This window comes from Lipophrys pholis, assembly GCF_963383615.2.
Source record: "Lipophrys pholis genome assembly, chromosome: 6".
In the NCBI taxonomy this organism is placed as follows: domain Eukaryota; kingdom Metazoa; phylum Chordata; class Actinopteri; order Blenniiformes; family Blenniidae; genus Lipophrys; species Lipophrys pholis.
Window position 1 is genome coordinate 7320776 of NC_137629.1, and position 25696 is coordinate 7346471.

The 25696-nt window shown below is 40.6% G+C and overlaps 1 protein-coding gene across 1 annotated transcript in view; it reads left to right on the forward strand.

Moving 5' to 3' along the window:
- Positions 1-25696, forward strand: part of htr4 (5-hydroxytryptamine receptor 4) — a 193810-nt gene that overhangs the window by 68738 nt on the left and 99376 nt on the right. The gene's annotated exons all lie outside the window — the stretch shown is intronic.

The window sequence follows — 25696 nt, forward strand, 5'->3', positions numbered from 1 at the left end:
CTTGAAGACCCATTTATCATCTGTAACCTCTAACGACCTGTGTCTATTGTTGATTCTTCATCATGCACTGCACAACTTGTGTCTTTTATTGTTTCTGTATCCATCCATTCATACTCCACTCATGTCGTTCGGAGTGTTAGATTCAGAGTGCAGATCTGGCAGCGAACGCAGAGCACCATCGTTTTCTTTCAGACTTGAATTATTCATTCAGCAACTGCTTATGTAATCTCAATAAGAAATCCCCCATTCATATAAAAACTTCATATTGATGCATGAAGCAGAGCGTGCACACACACACACACACACACACACACACACACACACACACACACACACACACACACACACACACACACACACACACACACACACACACACACACAACTATGGGCCTGAGAAAAGATCAACAACAAAGAAACAAGATGCCAAGGCTTTCACTCAACTCAGACAGGATCGTATCTGTGAATTGAAGTAGTCTTAACGATGCTGTCAAAAACTCAAGTGATAAAACTCAGAATCTGTCAGGCTGCTGAATCTGTTATCCTCACAGATGGAGAGGAATCTGCAGTGTGTGTGTGTTGGTTGGGTAGAGCGCTCCATTATACAGTGTTTCCAACCCGTTTGAATTCACGCCTGACAAGGTGATTTATCCCACCTGTCACTGATATCTCTGCCTGGCTTCTTGTCGTGGTTCAGCCTCCAGCACCTCCTCCTGCTCATTGATGTATCCTTATTAAAGAACACCAGATAGCTTAAAAAAAAAAAGAAGAAGTTCTCCATCAGTTCGTAGTCAAACATCTCATCGTGTGGTATCTCGTCCAAAACGTTGACTCTTGAGTGGACTAAAGCTGTGTTCATATGAAAGTGGGGGCAGATATGAGGGAGCTCTTGAGTCACGGAATTGAATTGAACGCAATGAGGATCACCTCTGACAGACTGACAGCCAGAATAAAACTTACTATTGACATTCAACCCACTTAAACAACAACGTTTCAAATGAAACCAAATAATTTTTGCATTTTCTTTTCAGAAAAGTTTTGCGTTACACAACGATTTAAAGTTTTTATCAGTTCACACAGAAGCGCTGGAAACAATGTAATTTTCATGTTGAACCACTAGTGTGTGCTGTTGTTGGTCTTTGTAATAAAACCACACACACATGCAGCAGAGAACAATAAGCTCTAACAATAGCAAGTATACAGACATTCGTATGGACACACAACAAAGTAGGATTGCTACATGTGACTCTTAACTACCAATCCCAGGAGAATATGGACTGGAAGTAGGCCTGTCACAGTAACAAATTTTTGCTATAAAAATTAATTGTCCCAGAAATTACTGCGATAAATGATAATATTGCCGTTTTGATACCATTTTTCCACTAATATATTAATAATGGTATAATAATGGAAGTATACCCTTTTAAAGATAAATAAACTTTTATTTCTTGAGTATTTAAAATTGGAATTGTATAATGAAAAAAGACATTGTAAATATCGAAACTGAATAATCAAAACAACCTCTCTCCCCTCATCTCTCCCTCTCCTCCTCACGGGGCTCTCATGCTGCTCTCGGGCGTGCCAGGTGCCCCCCCTCCCCACACAAGACTGATTGACATGCAGTGTTGGGAAAGTTCAGTTTCTACATGAACCAGTTCAAAGTTCAGTTCACAAATTTTAATATGAACTAGTTCAGTTCATAGTTCTAAATTCATAGTTCCAAAAATGAACTAGTTCATAATTCTTTTGTTTCAATATGTTGCTGCGAGCTTTGGAGTTACGTGATGCACCTGAACGCATCACCCACATATCAGCAGCATGAAGCTTGTTAACCCTTAAAAAGCCGAGTTGTCCGCTGCAGGGTTCAAAGCATGTAAGAAAAAAAAGAAGCTGCTTGTCGTCCGGAAAGTAACCATACGAAGATGAAGTATTAATCCTGGAGTCAGAGTCTGAGGGAGTGCTGTTGACGTATGCGGCAGTGTGACTCTGGTGGCTGCTGTTGCCAGATTGGCTGTTTTCCCCCGACATTTTAAGGCCCGTTTACATTGTGCCTTACCCGGGTTTTCCACTGGAAGGCTCAGAAATCTGGCAACTCTCTAAAACAACATTAAATTGTCACTAACACCAGAATGAACGCCGCTCACAGTGACGTCTTTGGTAAATGAAAAAATATCAAGCCTGGTAAACTTATCAAGCTCATTTTTAATTATCGTGCAATTAATTGATTTATTGATTATCGCGACAGGCCTAACTGGAAGTCATGCTGCTCTGGAGGCCGCTGTTGTGGTCTCACACATATACAGAAAAACTATGGGGCCGACAGAGTCGGTGTTTTAAAAACGGTGTGTTTTCTCATGTTTCCATTGGGAGCGGTTTTTAAAAAGTTGCATTTTGAGTGGCTCTGACCACCGTTGTCGTGGAAAAAGACATCTAAACGCAACCAAAGTTTTCAGTTTTCCCTTAGTGCATTTTTCTGAAAAATACTGGGAGGAGTTTGTGATAAGGGATAATTGTACAATGCACAGTGTGATTGGCAACGTCTGATAAAGTTTGTGTTGTTTAAGATTGGGCCTGTTTTCAACGGGTTTGGAAAGGTGCGATTTGCCTCGGCTGTTGGATACGAAGAAAAATGGAGGAAGTTTTGTGTAGAAAAATGTTGTCATCTGGTGTATCATTTTTGTATACGGTGAAAACAATAGATAAAGGTAGCTGCCATAAGAAGCTCAGTGATATTTAATGCATTGGTGTTATTGTTTACTGGATGGGTTTATGTCTGGCCAGACCATAAATAAGCATTTTTGCTGAGATAAAACGCTACTTATTGACTGATTTGGTTCTTTAGGCTGTTATCTGTTAAACTAGCAAGATGTATGTATTCTGGATGTAAAAACACTTTATAGACCGTATCTTCTAGTCATTTCATAGTTGCGTGCTTGACAAAATGAGTTGTGTGTAAACATCTTGGTTCACTTTTTCATTAACTACACTGACAATGTGCACTTGTCCGGGAAGTGGCAGAAGCCACTGCTGAACACAAGCTTGGTGTTTCACTGTTTAAAAGAAGACAAAAAGCAATGGAAGCTTGAAAAAGCAAAGAAAGAATGCCTCATTCAAACCATTTGCAGTGACATAATTCTGTTTCAAGTAGCAGTACAACACAATCTGTTAACTTAAAGTGGCTCTGAGCTGCAGACTGTTATCACACTCGATTATCTTTTTCATCCACACAAGCAGTTTCTTCTTTTCTATTTTTTCCTGGGTACACAATCACAAACACAAGCCCCAAAAAATTCTAAATTTGAGTGGACACTATCAGCTGAACCCGGGACACTAATCTTTGTGCACACAGTTATTTTCCAGCGAACCAGCAGCCTTTTGTGTATTTTAATGATGTGGAGGAGTAAGACCCAGAAGCACTGTTTGGGTTTTGTGTTTCTGTGTCGTGTGGTTTTGGTTCGCGATGGTGTTCACCCTGCTGGTTGAAGGGATTAGATCAGGAGAGGGAAACAGGAGAACCTTACAGCTGGATGAAACATGCAGGATAAGCACCGAACATGATAAAACACCTTTCATATCTGCATCTGTGCTGCAGATGAGCTTTAAAATAAAGGATTATACTGAGGTTGTGCTGTGTGATAACAGCGATTGAATCCAATGTAAAAGAAAATGCATGAATCCGGGGACCAGAGTGATGTTGTGGTTGAACTTGTCCCAGGATTGTGTGCATAGTCTGCATAATGTTGCGAGATCTCCTTATGCGAGTTTTATCTGCAAGTAATCAGTTTTCCCCCCACAGTCCAAAAACATGCAAGGGCTAATTAGTAATTTTACAATATTTACAGGCATAAATGTGTGTCTGTGTAGGCTCTGTGATGGACTGCCAAGCTGTTGAGAGTGCACCCTGCCTTCACCACCAGTTAGGTGGGATTGCCTTTAGATCCCCACAATGCAAAGACGGACGGGTGAATAATTAGTTTAAAACGGATGATGTGTTTGGGAAAATAAATATCAGCAAAGACAATGACCCAAACATCAAAAAATAGCCTCACAGCAAAAAGTTACGTTAATGATCAAGACAATATTCATAATAGGTCTTTGAAAATAAACAGATGCCCTTAAGAGTCTTCATATTTTTCCCATGAGGCATTCTATGTAACACCGTGTGCATCATGTGGTCTCACTGCAACGCAGCCACGTACAAATTAGTAAAAATTGTTGCCTGTCACCGGCCCTGGAGACCTGCTGCAGTAATGATTGACAGTCAGCACCTGCGTGAACACCAGGACAGGAGACACGGAGACAAAAAGTATTTTGAATCTGGAGCAGACGAGAGGAAAATGCCAAGAAGGAAATCTAATTTCACTTACAACTGGGTCTAATGTCAGAAATAGAGAGCTGCTGACCAAGGGGGCCTTGTAATTTGCTTTTGTTGAGGATCTCCATTTGGTGTAGGACTGCTGGTATCTTCAAAATCAAATGTGTTTGGCTGTAATTATCTCAATTATCTTATCGCTGAAAACGTTTAGTGTTCATTAGACCATTTGGCCTCCTTCTGGAAATCACTTAAATCATCTGCAAAGGTATAGTCTCAATGCAGCTTAAATGTATTTGTTTTGAATGAGTAATTCAATTCTCAGTATTTACTTGGATCCAGAGTTTCTACAAAGTTTCCACATCAAAAGGTGTTGGCAGTGACTCGACACATGGAAACCTGTCTACCATGATCAGAAATGAAGAACCCATATATTTATTATATACATTCATAGAAGCTCTTCTAATCTCATGAGGTAAAGTGAGGTGGAAAATGAGGCCCTGTGCATTTTTCCTTATATACTATACACCATAGTGCCTCAGTGTTGGGCTCTGTGTGTGTGTGTGTGTGTGTGTGTGTGTGTGTGTGTGTGTGTGTGTGTGTTGGGGAGAGCTCTGGTTTCCTATCACTTCCTATCCCACAAGGAGATAAAGAGGACACAGAAGAGAGACATTTCCTTTCCAATGACGGCCAAGTAGATATGACAGACATTTTCAGTCTACCTGTGAAGACTCAAATCTTCTGTAATTACATGCAGACAGACCCAGAAGGAGAGAAAATCTCCGGGTGATGAATGTGTTGAATGTTAATGTGCAATGGCTTCCTCCAGCGGGGTCCCTGTAAAGATACATTGCTGGTGACGTGAAGGCAGTAGAACCAGGTATATGGTTTGGTGCCTAAATCTTATTTCATATACTTTAATGCTTTGAGACGAGTTACACAAGTTCATACAAATCCTAATTCTCTGCGATCGTATGCCACCTGTTTTGGGAATTACATGTTTAAAGTAACACTACTACATTTGGCAGTAACATGCTTAAAGTGACTCCAGTTATTAAATTAGTTTAGAGTCAAAGTGTCTGATCCCATAAGTTTTCACTTTTGTGGAAAGTAGAAGTGGTTAAAAGGCTGCAAAGCTGCTCTCTCTCTCTGCTCACTGTTGGCTCTCATGCTAGGCAAAGCTGCTGTCTTTACAGTTACATTTCACAAAATTTAGTTTCTCAAATGTCATTATGTCAAGTGTTGTAGTTTACATAGCATTGGCTTGTGTCACCGTCACTTATAACTGTACTTACTGTACTTACTTGTACGTAACTCTTAACTTAATTAACACTATCTTACATTTAAAGTTTGAAACCTGAGTACCTTAGAGCACCTTCCTCATCTAATTAATTTGACTTCTGCAGAATGAATCAGTCAGACTGACATTGCTTGAATTGGCAAATAAGATTGAACAAATCCATTTATATTTTATATCCAAAGCACAGCTTTACCATGAATGAATGTGTCGGACCAGAATCCCGCAGTGCTTGGTGTCCTCTTTATGAAAACGTACGTGTTGTCATTTGATATATGAAACACATTTTAGTATGCGAAAGTGTCTGAGCTAGCGAGGATGGCTGCATCTTCCTCTATCCTCTCATTTTACCGCTCTTTTTTCTGATGTGATGTTCAATCAGGCCGAGAGCCAGCAAAGTGGCATTTCAGTGCACCGTTTGCATCCTCCAGGTTTGTTTCTGCTCAGCGCCTGTTTGGTATTTTGGTGGCTCGGTGTCAGCTCGCCTGTGGCTGACGAGGAGGAGGAGAGATGCAGTTTGGGGTGTCAGGAGGGATCAGGCAGCACAGAGCTGCTCTGCTGTCAAACCAGACCCGACCAGACCAACGTCAAGATGCTCAGTAAAAAGTGCAAGTGGTTTCTGGCTTATTTAGGTTTTCTCTACTAACTGGTAATGCATGTTGAAGCAGAGCCTGTTGTGAGCAAGCTCTCACGATTTACAGCCATGTTTGAGTCTGACCAGTTAACCTGATTAAAGACAGAATAGGATCCATGCAATTTAGTAAGAATATGTACAGTGTAACTCAACTGATTCTCCAGTTTGCATCCTTGCATTGACCTTGCAGTATGAAGCTCGAAAGAAAAGGATTAAAGATGATGATTGCATTCATTACTAGAATTTGAAGTAAGAGACTGTTTGGTAGCAGATTCTTTAGTTGTAGCAACGCTTCCTGACAATAATTGCCCTTTGCAATGTTTTAGATAATGCCACTTTTGAGAAAAACATGCATTTGTTAGATCAGGGCAAGAAGTGAGTGGATTTGAGAAATTGGCAAAATTGTCTGACACGCTGCTTCTCATCGCTGCTGACTCATGTTTGTTATTGTTTGGTGAGTTTGAATATTAAATCCAGCTTTTCAACCTACAACTTTTGGTAGTTTTGAAGCTCAAGCAATTCCTAAAAAGAATAGGTAGAATAGTAGATAAACCATATTACCATTTTCTGATTTACAGATAAACAAACAAATGCAAAAATTAAGATGGTGGTAGAAAATAGACAGAAAGTCTTTCTCTTGTAACATTTTGGGGATTCTTTAAGCAAGCTCACTATTAGATGTTGGTTCCACAGATATTAACAGCTCAATTCATTATCGAGGAATGTAGAAAGTTCCTGTAAACGGTGAAGCTTATTAAGTCTGTGCACAAAAACAGCATCCAAATGAAACCCACACCACCGTTTCATTACTTTTATAGACTTGCTTGCACGACGTGTCCACTGTGGGTGAAGCAAAGCCACTTTGTCTTATCGTCAGCCACATGCAGGCGATTCACTGCAGTATCTCAACCAGCTGCCTGTTAGTAAAGAAAACAGGTAACCAAGCAACAGAGAGGACACTGGCTGGTGATCACCTGCACAGACAGAAAGAAAGTGGTGTATTTATAAACTTGGCATTTATTGGGTAACTTATACGCATTTGTAAAGGTACCCTGAATGTATGTGATGATTAAAAAGTAGTAGTACAATTGCTTATTGAATTTATTTTATCTTGAATCTTTGAAATATAGAGATTTGATCCTGATGACAGATTTGCGGGTCAGATCACGGCGTCGTGGTTTGGAGCTCGTAGATTTGCTATCAACTCGCTTCTGTTTGGGTTTTCTCTGGGGACTTTGGCTTCCTCCCACAATCTTAAAAAAACATCACACTCCTTATTTTAAAAAAGTCATATTTACTCCTGACATTTACCAGCAGTTAATCCTCTGTGGGTTTCCAGAATGCTTTGTTTTAATTCAGTTAAAACTGAATTCATGTCCGCAGTCTGTGCGGGGGCCGCGCACAGACTGCGGACATGTAATGCGGAAATCACGGCGGGGCTGACAGAGAGGAGCTGCACAGAGCAGCAATGTGCTGCAGGGAAGTGGCGATTATTCCGATCTCAAAACTAACCTCCTGACACCACCACAATGTCTGAATAGTCTAATAATTGGTTCCAGTCCAAGTATTTTGGCCGTTTTAATGTCGCTCAGCTTGAAATTTGCCAGTACAGGGTGTTGTTGTTACCGGGTCCACTCATCACAGGTTCTACTGAACTGATCATGTGACTTGAGTGAAGTGAGTACAAGAGATGAATCAACTTATGGCTGATCAAATCAACTTAACTCCCACATGAAAACTATAGAAATCTTGTCAAAATTTAGTGATTGTTTTCCACAAGTTTGAACTCCCCTAAAATGTTCTGCTGATTCACATTTTAGCGTTCGGGATTAATTTTATGTAACTCAGCCATGTCCCTATGAAAGTCATTCTTTTTACTGACTGCAGTAACTCACTTAAGCTCGCTGTGTTCATCTAAATTACTATATATATATATATATATATATATATATATATATATATATATATATATATATATATATATATATATATATATATATATATATATATATATACATATTTATATATATATATATAATTAATTTAAAAAAATAATCGATTCTTTTGCTTTTTTTTTGCCATCTTCCAATTCACCTCAGTGAGATTAAAATTGGTGATCAAATTGCGATTTGAGGTCGAAAGTTCTTTAATAACCATTTTCGGAAATTGGCTCAGATCAGCGTTTTGGAGAAAGCCATTCTTCACATTACTCTGACCCTGATTTGCCTGGCCTGCAGGGAAGTTTAAAGTCCTGCCAAGCCTTGGTGAATGAAATGACACTTCATGATGGATTAATGTGGGTCAGTCGTACCAAGGTGAGATTTGGGCAAGTTTGCGGATGCCGTTCTGCACCCCCCCACCCCCTCCTCCATCATCTCTATTTGTTCAGTCTGTCTCGGTCAGATTGTGTCAACTGCTTTATTTTTTTTTTCTGGTTTCTCTCTTTACTCTCAGTCTGCTAGTCTTTCTATTTCGGTCCCTCCCTTCGGTTATTAATCTTCTCAGTGAGTGACTCTTTCAGTTACCTTTCCAAATTCAGTGATTCATGTACAGGGATCCCTTCAATCGTAGCAGACACACACTCAATAATGCATTTTTCTCAAACCCTGAGAGGTTTAAGAGGCTTCCACCTCCAGGCAGGAGACTCCACTCCAACGCACAAGCCATCTCCCAGAATCCCAAACATATAAACAGACCCACCAGGAGAGAGATGAGCGTGAAATACACTGGCAGCTGTTTTTGTCCTTCCATTTTATGCTGAGGATATCGAAGCATTGCTGTGCTCATTTACTCTGAGCTTAATCAGTCATATCTTAATTTATTTTATAAAAAAAATGTTAAGTCTTTAACCAACCATTTATTGACAATTAAAGTTCCTCTACCAGAATCCACATGGGGAAAAAAAAATAAATTAGGAGACTGTTTTAGTTGTTGATGTCCATCTCTAATATGTTGTCAAAACCTTTCAGAAGGAAAATCCTCATTACACACAGGCCACATCCACACGAGCCACAATAAGCTTTTTTTCTCACTGGGGTTCTCAAAAGAATTCTGTCACTATGAACATGGCTAAACAAGGCTTCAGGGCATGTAGTACATATGCCAGGCCTTTTGGGGTGCTGTGACTCATCAAATACACCAAAAAAGCAGAAGAAGAGATGGAGCACATAGAAATGTAGAAATAGACTCCTGCTCATAGACTTCTATAAAACTCTGAGTTCTATAGGTCTATGATCCTGCTCCTCCTCCGGCTGGCGTCAGCAGCTTCTGCAGCTCGACTGGAGCTTGTAGTCCGTGATTGTTGTGGTTATTGAGATGGGTGATGACATCATCGTTTTTCCACGGATGATCGTCTTTACTCTCCCCACCTCACAGGCAAGTTTTATAATTTCCCCTCTCTGGGACCAATGTTAAAAAAAAATTCAAAACTTTTTTGTGCTTCTAAAACGCTGCCTCGTGTGGCTGATCGGCCAAAAACAGCTCGTCTACGTGAACCAGCGTTCTCGTGTGGACGGCCCCTCGTAAACACGTATTTCCAGAATTTACATTTTGCAAAAGAATCCCTGGTTTGTTGACATCTTACTGCCACAGAAACTCCAGAATATTCCTGCAGCAAGATCCGTGTGTAGACTCGGTCTCGCTAGATCTTAATTCACAGCGGAAAAACAACTTTCTACCCTTTAGCCTTTATTAAATTTTGAAAATGAAAAAATAGCTATTCCTCTGAAATGTAACTCTTGTATTACTAGTTTCCCCTTCACCTGCCTTTCTCAATCACATGCAGGTACCTGGATTAATGTTGTAAGTTCAGCTAAAGCCCTGTCATTTAGTTGTGACAAGATGCAGTTTTTAATGTTAGCACTTCTTTAAAGACAAAAAAACGATATTTTACCCGATAACAAGCAATTGTTTACTGGTAGGATACTGTCAAAAGTAGTGGCGTTCCATTGTTTCATTCTGCGTTGTGCTAAACATTGTCCCGAAAAAAGAATTTCACAGAAGAGAGATTTTGCCATTTTCCAAAGTTGTGCAGTAGGAGGAGATTAATCACAGGCATCATTCCTCTGTGTGAATCCTCATGCTCTATAATCTGTCTCACAGCCTGGGAGGTGGAGGTGAGCATGTGGCGGTGTGGCAAGTTCAGTATTCAAACTTTAGGAGACCCAGATGCTACATATTTTCAGATTTGCCCCTCTTCCATCGGAAGGCAAAGCCAGCATTAGGATGCAGCCAATGAAAGACTGATAATTGGAGGGGAAATGGATGTACAACCAGAGAAAACTGACATATAGTAATTGGGTGAAACGGAGCTCATACCGAGTGGCCCGACGCCTGTTTCCTCGTGTCTGTGAGTGTGGTGTGTGTGTGTGTGTGTGTGTGGGGGGGGGGGGGGGGGGGGGGGGGGCAGAATCACTCCTTGTGCCTTCAGGGAAATTGTTATGGGACAATTAGCTCCAAATGACTTGCAGTGCTTCTTATTGCAAATTAGCATCAGCGCGATGTTTCACACTGTTTTGTCACTAGTTTTTGAATGAGTTTGGATCACATGAGGAGTTAGTCAGTTGAGTCTGGATATTAAAAAAAAAAAAAAAGAAAGAAAGAAAACGGCTGCCTGTTTCCTGCCTGTGTCTCAGCTCTTTCTGTCTTCACACTCTAGAGAGAAATGAAAGGAATTAGACGAGCTGGAGGGTTGAGAGCGTGATGCAGATTTATTTAGTAATTAAAATTTATGTAGGCAGCTTGTAACCTTTTACCTTTTGGTGAGCAGCATTCACAGAAAATAAGAGATTATTCCTTTGATTCAATAAGCAAGAAATGGGGCGAAAAGTGGACAAATATATGTTCACAGTGGAGAGAAACACACAGGTTAATTGAAGCTCAATTAATTTCACCCAGCAAGAATGTGTGATGAGGATTTAACACATTAATAATTAAGTGTTGCTGTTGTGTGTTTCCTTTGGGTATTGCAGAGTCTGAATCTACTTCAGTGTTAAGACTGAGTTAAGCATCTGATTGCCAGTCATTGCTTTTCTGTTCTTAGTAATTTAACTAAATACATTTAAATCCAATGATTAATTATACTGATTAAAAAAGTTTCAACAATAAAATTATTCCTCCAGCTCTTGTCTTGTGTCTCTGTATTATTAACTGTCAAGTATAGTGGTGTGTTAACACACCAAACATGTCTCTTCCTGTAAAATAACGTCAATAGTCATTTACTAATACTGCGTCCAATAAAAATGCATTTGCATCTTGGAGCTACTTTGGAAAAAGAGTCTGCCTAATAATTATGCACACAGATTCGGTGAGTGTTATGGGCTCATGAAAGGGTCAGATATCTGGAACATGTTCCTCCTTTTGTTTTAAAATGTTTTACTAATCAGACCGAAATCACAAGGGGAACCGGCCGTCCTCCACAAAAACAATAGCTTCTTCTATCAGTTTGACCCCGAGTCAGAATAATCACAACACTTCTTAATTCGTCTTACATAATCTTTTTTTTTTTTTTTGGGATTCATTCTTAACCGAACACTAAATTTACCACCCCCTCTGCAAAAAAAACCCCATTTCACTGAGTTGGTGCTGACATTCTCAAAATCAGCGGCTAAGTCCAGAAAAAAACAGTCAAGCAGGGTAATCCTCACTCCGGGCTGCAGCTCGGCTGTGACTACATGTGGAAAAAACATTTTACAAGCAACTCAGAGAGGTTGTTACTTTACTGGAATATTTTTCACACTTTTTCCCCCCACTTATTTGGAGGTCATATTTTCTTTCAATAAAACAAGTCTCCCAATGACTTTTTAACATGAGCCAGATTCCATGTTCAAATTGGTAATCCTCCCTGGTGCGTATTTCATGTCCTCCTCCGTTTATCTGATTGGCTGCACATCATTAGCTGTCCCATTCAGAAATCACAATAATTACAGTCCGGTATCTCACCGGAAACATTAAAATGCCACTTTTAATTTTAAATGGTTATGGACAGGAACAGGACAGGAGCAGGGAGGCTCCAGGAGTCCTGATGTTTGCTGATGATATTGTAATCTGTGGTGAGGGTAGAGCAGAAGGAACAGAACCTGCTGAGGGAGAGAGACGAGTGTCAGTCGAGACGAGGTGGAATGTGTGTCAGTATCGATAAAGTGTTTGGATAAGTAAACATGCAAGATGTAGAGGAAGTTGGTTCAAGGTTGTCTGGGGTCAACCTTCAAGAATAATAGAAAGTGCACAAAAGAGATGAAGAAGAGAGTGAGAGACTTTTTTGTTTGTTTCCTGCAACTAATTTTCAGATCATATTTTCAGTATTTTAACTCATTGAGACCTGAAGTGACACAACAGTGACTCCCATCATGGTGAGATATGACGGGTGTACAGACAAATCTGGAATAAGATGGTTGATAAAGTAATCATGAATGTTATATCAGGTCTGAATGGGTTAATGAGTGATAATGGCCTTAGATTCAGGCTTAATTGACATTTCGTTCTGCCTCATTAATTTTGGCACATATCTCTATCATTGCAGATGTGCTGTTAGAGTCGACACACAGTTCTGCTCCTCCTCTGAACACTAATGACTTATTTGTTGTAGCTGTTAATTATAACTACAACTTTCAACTATGAAAGTCCTTAGACAGGTTTAGTATTATGGTGTGTCTTTGGTCATAGTTTAAAGAATGTGTACATTAAAAACTAAACTAATAAGTATTTATTAAATAAAAATATTTTCTTTCTTATCGACATATTCCAAAATGTCTGTCTAAAACTTTAATGTTTGCACATTAAACACAATTTTCTACCTATAATTTAAATTTGCCTTATGTAGCGTCACATGTTCCAATGTCTGCTTGTATTTTTTTCATGACATAATTTCGTGTTTTATTGTACTTTTATATGATTTGCTGGTCAAGAAAGAAGAAAACTACATCCTTCGGTCACTTTTTAACATTGGCAATAAGGAAAAAACAAGATTACGTCTTTTATTGTAAAACCTTTTTTTTTTTTTTTATATTTTTAAAGAAACTTCTCCCCAAAGAAAATTTATTTAAAAAAATCTGGCTATTGACAAGCAGGGGTACAATTTCTATTGCTATGGCTATCAACCATTCGACGTCCAGCAGTTTTTGAACTGAAAATAAACTGATTGTTTTGAGTTGAAATTATTTGGTCCACACCACCCAAATTTCTATTTATTAGACAGCCGTCTATAAAATGTCAGTGTTGGTGTTCTATATTTTCCCAGCCTTAGATTAAGAATCGATTAGATTATCCATGGATAGTTTTCATCTTTTACTGCCTATCTGCTTTCAAAACATGAATCAAGAATTCAAGAACATCTTCTCAAGGATCACAGATATGTGATGGAGGAGAGAAAGTCCCTGTCAGTAATCTATTATGTGATGATCACTGATGGCATATAACTGTCTAACATGTAGCCCAAATAAGATAAGGTAGTGGAAGTTTGTATGGCTACCAGCGAAAACAAATTATAGAGTTTAACACTTGAATATCCTGCAAAATAGTTTCGTAAACAGCCCATGATCCATTACAGGTGTGACTTTGTCTGTCAGCTCTATTTATGTATTCCTTCACTTATTCTTGGCTGCTGGAAAATTGGTCAGAATTACATGCAATTCATCTACCTGCTTGTCCTTTCCAGTCTCGAATTTAACCAGAAGGAGGTTCATTTGTCATAGAGATTTTTTTCTGGTTTTTAAAAAGATGGATACAGTTTTGTCATGATGTGGCATTTGAGCAGTAGATGCACTGCAGGGAAAATAAAGCTGTTGTTGATGTGCTGAATTTGATAGACGACAAGCGCAGTGTCATTAACAAGGAAGGATGATGCTGCTTCATCAGGACTAAGATCCAAGAGTGTGTGAATAGGTTTTGATTGGCACAGAAAATAAATCTGCTCATGCATGTTTTTGTGAATTTTAAGAGTTTTTGTGTGAGACTGAGTGATTGCAGTGGCACACTGTTTATGATTATGATTGCTTCTTTAATGTATTCTGCAGTTCATCAAATGCAGGTGGTGTTTTCCTCTCTCTCTTTTTTTAGAGACAGATCTCAGTCTTTTGAATAATCCCTGTTTTTCCTGTTTTTTTGAGGATTTGAGTAAGGGTGTAATTATTATTCAAAAAGAAGTATTTAGCAAGTAATGCCTTTTTTTATTATTGTTGCCTGATGCATGAGTCATCCCAATCTCCCCCAATACAGGGGTCTGTACAGTATATAGCGACTGTTGTTGATGTGTTCCTGTGTTTTTTTGATGGCTGCACATCAATTCCTTGAAGGCAACAATAATGCTGACTTTACTGTACTCTGAACCCCGTGAACACATGCGATTTGTGTTGCCGCCTTTAGCAGCAGCAGCTTTATGTATACAGCTCAATGCACCTGATAATATCTAAAGGGCGGGACCATGTTGAGCAGAGAACAGTCAAGAAAAGTGCCGAAAAAATATTCTTTGAGCCCTCTGGCTGCCCTTCAGTTTTAATGTGATATTTCTCCATTAATGTCAGAATCAACCAAATATCAGCAGCAAGGTTATTATATATATTTTATTTATATATCCATTTATTTTGTTTATAAGTAATTCATTTAAGTACTATTGTGCTAAATTCAAAAGCTCAGAATATGAAAACATCTATTCAGTAACTCTTAATTATCTTTTGTTACTTGCGTAACTAACATTTTAAATATGTAGCATTTCATTACTGTTCCATGCAAAGTCTCAAGCGTATAACTGCGTTAAACATAAAAGCATTGGTTGGGTTCTACATGGAGGCGTTTGTGTTACCATCTTATTTTTTTAGTTTGACTTGTTTCATATCAAACAATAAATCTTGTCCTGAACTGCAGGGACGTAGTTAGTCTGTGGCACTTTACACATGACAACTTTTTCAAAACTGTCAGCATGTTTCGTGTGTCCGTCTACATAAAAAGAAAAACTGTGCTCAGCGCCACTTTAAAACACAACTTTTTGAGTTGAGAGTAACTCATTACAACAATACAACTTTGTAGTCTGTCCATACAAATGTCTGTGTACTCCCATTGTTAATGTGTGGCTTCATTACACAAAGAAATAACAGCAGTCACTCGTGGCTCTCCATGAAAGCTACGTTTTTTTCAGCGTTTCTGCTTTTTTTCTTGCATATGGACATCGTTTGCAACACATTCCTGTGAAAACATGAAACTTTTTTGAAAGGAAAAAGCAAATCTTTTCGTTTTTACTTGAAGCTTGTTGCGTAAACGAGGGTTTAACCGTGACACTTACGGTCGAAGTGATAAGCACAAGAGTGCAGGCTTCATTTAATAACTTTGATTTAGTCATGCAAGCAATTGCAGAAACACTGTTTGTATTAAGCAACATGGCAACCACAAATACTCTGAAGATTTTTTTTTCTGCTGAATGTCAGATGAAGCCAGGTTTGTGAAACTTACTCATGTTTCTTTTTGGTTGCGTCATTCTGTGCAGTGTTTTTAAGATGTTCATACAGATGCAATTATACATTAAAGGTGTTTGTTTTATTTGCCCTTATTTCCATTTTGAGTCAACATTGCACTGCTTTGTGACATCAGCCTTATTATCAGTAAAATGTGCTTTGAATAATCGGTTCATTTGATTACCATTGACTTGAGGTTACCGTCATCATATTTACATCAGTTACCATTAATCATATTTGTGTCAGATATCATCATGATAGTTGCATCATTTGCATCAGTTACAATCACCATACTTGTTGAAATCAGTTGGGTTCTGGGGTACGCATGATGATAAAGGGAAGCTTTGGATCTATTTGATGGCTTCAAGATGATAGAATCTGCAGCCTGCCTGCATAGCGAACACAATATAGGCTGGGTTCACATAAGACTTCTGGTGAATAAAAACAGATGATAATCTTATTTCTATGGTGGAATCGGAAACCTTAATAAAGTCAGACGCTTTACATTCCCATCCACCTCCTTGACTCTCATTCCTTTACACATTATACAGTAATAAGGAGCTGCAGATTCAAATAAGATGTGGTCAATAATGTCACCTGGAATTTATGAACCCTTGTTACAAAGAATAAGATTATTATGTGGCAAGATCAAGTGAAATATGTTGGTTTTGCTCTTCTTTATTTTCGAGCTGATTAATTTTTTTTCGTATTGGCAGTTTATGGCCACCATCAGGAAAATATAAAGTAATAAAGGTTTCTTTTTTTCCAATTACATAAGACCATCTGTCATTTACAAATTTTATAACAGTGCAAGCTGTGAGAGCATCAACTAGTCAAAGTTGTTGGAATAGTCATGCACTTAATGCTCTCCCAAGCTCTTGTGCAACCAACACTTTCATATCGGATCGTGTTTCATTCCTTCCCGCTGCTCTACTTCACAGGATAAACCTTCTTTCAGAGGTTAAGTAAAGATAACAGAAGCTATCTGGAACAAAACTCTTGTCTGACCTGCCAGCTAAAAACAGAAACCTTCCATTCAGAAGCAAAACTCAGCAGCAGCTGCCACCTCCATGTGCTACAAGAAAAAAATCTCCTGTCACAGCAAGGAAAATAATCTTTATGGACTCAAATAGAAGGGCTAATCACGGCTCAACTGTTTACAGGTGGCAACCCCCAGTGTGACTAATGCACCGTGTCAAGCCTTGATTGACCATCAGAGGTGTTCAAATGCACTTTTAAAACCTAATAGCTCAAAGAAAAGGTTCATACTTTGGTTCCAGGACCCTAAATAGGTCTTGCAAGTGAGGTGTATTTAAAAAAAAGATCACATCTGGGTGTCAAGTTGCCACAGTGGTGTCTGGAAGTATATTTTTCTTGTCTTGATCAAAGTCAGTAGAGGTTTCTGTTGGTCAGAAAAGTAAAGTTTTGAGTATAACATATCGAACCCAGACCTAAGATGGAAAAACTAATGTTGTGCAAGCAGGAGAACATTTTTTGTTTTTCCCTCACTAGATAGAAAAATGTCATCAAGGCCTCTCGCTCTAAGGCCCTGATTTATTTCATTTGTAAAAAAAATTCTAACTGAGTGAACCACCTGCTTTCATTCTTTGGTTTTACTCCAGAGCTTTCAGGCATAATTATTTTTCCGCTTCTTTTTCTTTTTTGGCCTGAGCTTCCACTCTCTTGTGGTCTCAGCCAGCAGGAGAATCTCTGGCGACCCAGTCCAGCCACTCTGACACATTTTTCTGTTTGTGTTGCCGATAAGCAGCATTTTATACCATTTTGAGCGGTGCCCATCGCCTCCGGTGCCAGTCCACATAATAGCACACTTGTCTTTCCCTGCTGAGAGGGAACGCCAGTGTCCAGACAGCCATTGTTACCAATTAGGGATTCCCACGGAGGCCTTTAGAGCCGACCAAACGTTGTTTTTTTTGTTTTGTTTTTTGTTTTGTTTTTAAAATAAGGAACATTGTAAAGTTAGAGCCCTTCACTGTTTATACGTTATTTACACAGACACAGGGTTTGATTTAAGTATCAAAGTGGAGACACGCTTGGATGAGAAGAAAGAAAGACAACATGCAAGGATGTTGGATGGGGAACTTGAATGAGGGCGTTTGGCATTGAATCAGACCTGGCCATTGTCCAGTCTGCAGGCCACAAGCAGCCTCCTGGCTGTCCCAGACTGGCCCGTCAGGGGTCAATCGCATATTATGAATTAAATTAGAATTTGTGCACATGGCCCATGCAATACAATTGCTCTGCTTTTAGTTTTTTTTTTGGGAGGTGGTTTATTTCTCTACTCCTGCATGTAGATCATGCTTATGGACGTACATCAACCCTTTGCAGAGCCTATTTTTTCTGCGTTTTTTTCGGGACCAATTACCCCGTCTCCCCTTCAGCCACCCCTACACAACCACAGCAGACGCACTCGTAATTCTCTATGATTGGCTGGTCAGGTGCACGAGAACATTCTGATGCGTCAGCATATAACTGCAACATATAGAATGTTCTAAATGTTGCAGTCCTATGCTGCAGCGCTGCCGCACAGCATAGAACAGCAACTTATAAAATGTGTTCTACAGACAATTCTACAATCTCTCTGCTTTGTCAGATCGTCAACACATTCTAATCCTTCACGATCTGATATCGCCAAATCGCACACCCCTTGTTCAAATCCAGGTTGTGTTTGATATATTTTCTGTGCAGAGTTTGCATGTTCTCGCTATGTATCCATGGGTTTTCTCACCTAAATGCATTCTGCTCAGATTGGTGAGTGTAAAACTTCCTGTGGTTTTAAATGCAAGTATCTCTCTGCGATGTGTCTTAGATGCATCTTTCTTTTGCGCACGCTTACGTTTTCCTCTCGTGCCCCGCGGCCATTAAGCTGATAGCACATGAATGAAGCTTTTTCAGATAAATCATGCAAATACCTACAATAGACTGATGCCGATCATGAACAGTAACTTATCAAAACCACTCATCCATCCATCCATCTTCTATACTGGTTTAGTTGAAGGTCACAGAAGCTGGAGTAAATCCCAGCTTTGGTTGAAGGCAGCCTACATCCTGGACAGGCCACCAGTACGTCACAGGATGGATGAATATCTGTTTTATAGTCTGTCTACACAGCAGTCACCAAAGCTTGGGCTATTTTGAAGATGGGACTGGACGTATTGGGACTAATAGTGTCGTAAGAGAGCTGGAATTTGAACTTTTCAGGTTTGAAAGGTTCATATTTCCGTATTGAAAACATCTCAAGCCCCGGCTAGCTCAGTTGGTAGTTGGTAGAGACTCACAATCTCAAGGTAGTGGCTTCATGTCCCACGCCGGGCGCCACCTTCCCGTGGGCTCACCACCTGCAGGAAGGTTCTTAATGGGTGCAATGTGATCTGGGGGACAGTGCTCAGACTGCCACCCCCGTGAAACGGATAAGCAGGAGAAAATGATGGATGGATGGATGGATGGATGGATGGATGGATGAAAACATCTTGTCAGATCTTTGAAACCTCCTGGTTTGGATCTTCCATAATGGAATTTGCACATTTTCCCACAAAAACATTCCCACTTCATATTTACTCATGAACCAGTGTTAATGTACGTTTCTCCTTAGTTAGGGCATTGTCTATACAATAAATTGTCTTCGTCTTGACACGACAGTTCTTGAAGAATCTCTCTGATGTCTTGATGGACAATGTTCTGTTTCTGTAAGGCATCCTTCACTCGACCACACATTTGGTCTGGACCACCGAGGCTTGTGTCTGTCAGTCATCCAGCGGAAAGTACTTCCTGCTTTTTAAAGCCAATCAGTGGCATTTAGGTAGCCTATTTAGTGCAGCTACATGATACTGCACCCTTTCAATAAGGCAGTCCTGAATGGCTGTAAGGGTAATGATGGAGAGGATATTTTAAGGCACATGAAATGATTGAATTGGGATATTTTTTCCACCCCCTGAGAGAACAGTGAAAGCTCTTTTTAAACTAAATTCCTGTTTGATTTTCAACTATTTGATTCCACATGACCTCAAGACTCGAAAGTTAGATCTTTCAAGGGAATGAAAAGTGTTCGATAACATGTATTATGTCTTTGTGATTGAAACTGTCAGACTTCTTCTCTGGTGTAGGTATTCCTTCCCCTTCATACGTCTGTAAACGCCTAATTTAAAGACGGAGACAGAGGCAGCTGCTCGCTGATTACCCACCAGAAGTTCAGCTTAGCTGCAGGTCAAAGTTCATGTATATCTGATGTCAGCGGGGTAACAACATTTATGTTTCATTTCCCTCCTTCCTCTGACCTCTCTGTATGTTAAAATTACCAAGTCCCAAGTTGTTATTGTAAATCTACTCACTCATATGAAGAAGAATTCAGTAGGACTGCGGTGCCTTTTCACAGTAGCAGTGTTTCAGAAAACAGAAATTCTACCCTGTTTTAATGGAGTCAGAGCATTTCTGAAAAGTGGCCTTTACCCCTGTTAACACATAGATACAGTCGAAACGTTTCCAAAAAATGCCACCTTGAGACTTGTTTTCAAAAAGTTGTGTTTTCAATTGCTCCGAGCATCGTTGTCGTGGGAACTGAAACCCAAAACACAACAAATGTTTTCCGTGTTCACTTGAAAACAGTTAAACAAGCTCTACGTCAACAGCATGGCCCTCCTTACACCAAGCAACCTATTGAAATAACATTGAGTTTAACTTTTTGAAAACAATTGGATTTAATCTAACATGTATATATTTTTCAAATTTGTAATCAGTGATGCCGGGAACGCATTAATTAGTAACGCGTTACTCTCGTATGACCACTTTTTTTAGTAACGTGTAATCTAAGGCGTTACTATTTCCAAACCAGTAATGAGATTAAAGTTACTTGTCCAAGTCACTGTGCGTTACTGTTGTAGCGTCCCGCAGGACGAGTTTCTTGTCCGTAAAGCCGCTTTATTATTAAACAGAACCGGCCGCTCCGCCATTCTCTTCCAAACAGACACAGACACATGCAGCGCATGCAGTCGGCACGCTCACCTGACCCGCCCCCTTCTCCACTCTCAGCCAATCACAGGCCAACGCGCCCTAACGGTGCATTTACATTAAACACTTAACATTCCAATAAGCCCCCCCCCCCCCCCTTTTTTCATTCAATCAATTAATGAAAGACTTTATTTGTTCCCCCTCGGGGGGCAATTAAAAGTTTGCATAGAGCAGGCAGTGCAAATAAATAAATAGATAAATAGTGCAACAACAGACTACAACTATATCTCCAGGTAAATAAATACCAGTAATAGTAAAAATCAGAAAATAAAACCATGAGTCAGATATAAATACAACAAAGGATGAAGGTCAAAGGTTAAATATGTATCAGCAGGAGGTCAGGCAGTGATCAGAACTGAGTTTTTGGTAAAACCGGTTCTCATTTTGATGTTGAGATGATGGGGGGGTGTTGTCGGCAGGTACTGAAAGTAACTAAAAAGTTACTTGTAATCTAACTTAGTTACTTTTAAATGTAAGTAATCAGTGAAGTAACTAAGTTACTTTTTAAAGGAGTAAGTAGTAATCAGTAATCAGATTACTGTATTAAGGTAACTGTGGGAACACTAAGTCAGGAGGACACAAGGTTTGGACAAGCATTGATATGGCTGCAGTTTTGTCAGTCTGCAAAATGACAGTGTGCAGGTTACAAGAAAAGTCCTCAAAGCTCAGCGAGGGACGGCGTCGTGTGGCGTTATTCCAGGAAAACAGTGCCGCTGCCCCTGCTGAGTAAGAACTAAGAGCTTAACAAATCACACTAAATCATTTACACTGGACAGCTGAGCTTAATTGTTCCTTTAAATTTAGGAGGCCGACGTCGGCAGCATACAATCTGAAGCTGACAGCCTAACTAATGCTCAGTAAGCGTGCGTTTTGAAAAGCTCTGAGAAAAAGCTTGAGCTTCTGCATCTGATTAATTCATTGTCAAGCCCAAAATTAGCCGGAACTTTCCACTGAATGACTACATTTGCATGCGGCATGTCAAAGCCGCAGCTGTGTTAAAAGGTGGTTTCTTCTACAATAACAGGCATATCCATGTCTCTTGTAGGGGGAGAGGTACGACTGTGTTGCAGACAAATTCAAGATGAAAGAAGATTAGCACTGCATTACTGTGAGGCCTTTCCTTGCTTTTTTGCCAGTAATGATGCTTCTGTCGAGAACCGTCGGTGTTCCCATTTGATCTGATTAGTGCGTCGGCACCACTGATCAAAGAACAAGACTCATTTGCACACTATCACTTCGTCTTTGAACCTCAGACGTCGAGAGTAGAATAATTTGGCCGACAGGGACAAGGCATGCATCCTGAATCCAACGTAAATCTCTGTATTACCATATTACAGTGAGTGAGGAAACACAAATTGCTCTCTAAACTTTTTCTCTTGTCTCTTCTTCTTGAAGAGCAGTTCTCTCTCTCCTGTGTGGTACTTGTGCCATTCTGACCCCCCTCCCCTCCGAGCTCCTGTCAAGCCTTCAGAGTGCAAGAGGCCGGAGACCTCAGGAGGATTACTATAATGCATTACCAATGTCAAACAAATCTGAGATTAGACGAGTCATTTTCAAAGCACTCCTAAAGCAACACGACTCACGCTGAGAGCTTTTGATTCATGCTGGCTACTTTGCAGTACCTTGAGACATTTTCTTGAAGCCAGGCCAAGGTTATGTATAGGAGCAAAAGTGCCACGGCTGCAGTTCCATACCATGAAATATATCACATTACCTCTCACTGGATTATGAATAAGCACTATACAGCTGCCCTTCTGGAATCTTCCCAGCCTGGGCCTAAGGAAAATTTACCTCTTCATGTTTCTGTTTGCCAAAGAGATGCCGCTGACTCTTTGATGAGGATCCCAATTGAACGTATCTTTAGGAAATAACCTCCTTGTTGTGTGTCACTTTGGACGCGAGCATCATCAATATGCAGAAACTTTAATAAGCTCAGGATCTGATCCACTAAAAGTTTCCAAAAATAAAAACACATGCACACTGGACATATGAGTGGAAGTTAAACTACTAATTTGACGTGCTGATCATTGCATCTGGCTGTAGTGCATGATGAAACATAATATCCGTTAGTGAATGTGCCTTCATGAAATTGGAATATCAAGTACGTGTTAAAGGTCGCACAAAATGCTAATAGATTAATGTACAATGTAGTTTATGTCTGAAAATGTTTGCCTTGTTATTGTTACAAGCATTTTTCTAACCTGACTCCCCGTCTTTTTTATCTGCCAATTTTAATATGATATATTCTTGGTTTTGTAACCTTTCAAAGGTCTTGATATCTTTTTTCACCCCATCATGTTCCGTATCTTTGGCAGAACAATCACGTAGTTGAAAGATTACTACTTTCTACAAACCTCACACAAATAGCCCTCATGAGTATTTAGCATTTCCATTCTCATTACATATAGTCGTAATCAGTTAGTCACTCATCTGCTACAAAGGTAAAGTAAGCCAAACTATATACTGTATATGTTAATGACTTACATTTAGATCATACTTTATGTATAGGTTCTTTTAGAGAAACTAAATCACACCTAATCACTTTGCTTAAATTGATGGTTATTATTATTATTATTATTATTATTATTATTATTATTATTATTATTATTTTTTTTTTTTTTGTGCCCTTGTCCTGTTCGGCAGCTTGGGCCAACAATATGATGTGATTGAGAGCCTTCGGAGTCAGAACAGTTTTTGGTCTTGCAACAGGGAGAGACCTGGAGTCTCCTCCTGTTGCCTTCTCCGTCAGAAGTTGGCATGGCTGCCGTACACGACCGGGGGGGAACGCACAAAGAGAGAGAGAAGAGAAGAGAGAGAAGAAAGTCGAGGGGGGAGGGGTGAGGGGGGGGGGGGGGGGGGGGGGATAGCATACAATGTCCTTGTTGTGCTACATATATTATTTGCAATAATCACACTCATCCAAATACTTTCCAACTGTTATTAGATTGAACCAGCCTGAGCAGCTCTATCTAGACAGTAAGATGATTTTCTAGATTAACCAGCTTGAGCAGCTCTATCTAAACAGTAAGATGATTTCCTAGATTAAACCAGCCTGAGCAGCTCTATCTAGACAGTAAGATGATTTCCTGGATTAAACCAGCCTGAGCAGCTCTATCTAGACAGTAACGTGAAGCAGGAACATGAAATAACAAAGAGGCAACAACAAAAGAGGAACATGATTTTTAAAGTTTGAGCAAATGATGACAGACAACAAGCAACTTCAGAAGCACCTTTCGTGAGGAGTGAAAGTGTGTGTGTGTGTGTGTGCGTGTATGTGTGTGTGAGTGTGTGTGGCTTGTCCACTGGGTGTGGCCGGAACTGTTGTGGGGGGACCCATGGTGACACCCCGGGGTCCGAGGCCACCGCGCCCGGACACCGCCACCCCGGCAGACAGAAGCCCCCCAGGCCCGGGGAGACCCCAGCGAACCACCCCAGAGAGCCCCGCCCCCGCCCAAAAAGCACCCGACGGAGAATGCAGAGAGGAATCCCCCCCAGGCAAGAGGGGCCCACAAGAGAAGGACAAAGGGCACAGGGCCCCAGGCCCCGACCCAAGCCGCCAAGCCGAGAAAAGGCCGGAGCAGGGCCCCCGGGCCGAGCGGGCCGAGAGCCCCCCCAACCCCGGCGGCGAGTCCCACCGCACCCCCGGGAACAGGCCCACCCACCGCCCCCCCCAACCCGGCAAGGCAGAGACGGCCCCAGCCGCCGCGCCCCAGACCAGCCCCGCCCCCAGACCCAGGAAAGCGAAGTCCGGCGCAGGCCCCGGTCGGAGAACAGTCAACTCTACACCCCCAGGAGCCTCATATTCCACCCGCCCCATAACCCCTCCCCCCGGGTCTTGATTGGGAAACCCAACCCATGACCCACCCCGCACACACACACACACACACACACACACACACACACACACACACACACACACAGAACGGAGGGGGGAGTGATGACTCTCGCACCCTCAGGCCGCCGGCCGGGCCCCCTCCCGGCCACCGCGGTATCCCAACCTCCACCAATCCAACAGCAAGTGGAGAAGGAGCACCGCAATTGATGGTTATTATTAATATTTTCACATCTGTGCTGAGCCTTTCCTTTTCTACAACAAAACGTTACGCTCAGTAAAACGCCACTGAAGGCCTGTATGGCCTATAGGTGGTGGTGGACATTTCACGCTAATGTACATGAACTGCAGTGGCAGAAAATCACAGAAAAGCCTTTCTGTGTCACTGCAGGCATGAGAAAAAGGTCAGTAGATTGTGGACATCTGAAGTGCACTGCCATAATGAAAAGAATGTACTTGATGTGTTTACCCCATGCGGATCAGGGAAAGGACACGTTTAGCTTCCTCATTGAGCTTGTGGATTGTTTTCTAACTTTAATCTTTACTTTTGTTTATTTATATCTGGCTGTAAATGGTCAACAAAGTTCAAACAGTTCAAAAGCTCTGATGAGGGTTTGAAGATAGAAAAGACCAGGGTGAAAGAACCAGCATCCCCTTTTAAGACTTGAATTTGAAGTCACCAGTTGACCAAACAGGCATGTTTGCAAATAGAAGGTAGAACGTTCCTGAAAGCTGTGTGTGCACAGGACTAACATGAGTTCGTGAAACTACACTTTCATTGCAAAGTTCAAACACACTCATTTTGTTCTTGCTAATATAAAGCAATATTCTCCATGTAATTGAAAGTGACCAAAATTGTTTTAATTATTCCTCTAAAACCTTTTTTGGTGGTGAATCCTGTCCGAATCACCGAGGCCCCAGTTACACGACAATGCTTCAAGTGAAAACGCGTTCATTTTGTGTTTTCGTTTCAGAACGGTTCACATTTACACGGCAACGACAGAAAAGCAGAAAACATTTTTTTTCATGTTGGGACACTAGTGGGTGCTGTTGGTTGTTTTTGTCATGCAACCACACACAATATAAGCATTAACAATAGTGAGTACACGGACATTCACGTGGGCAGACAACAAAGTTGGATTACCATTATTGGTGAC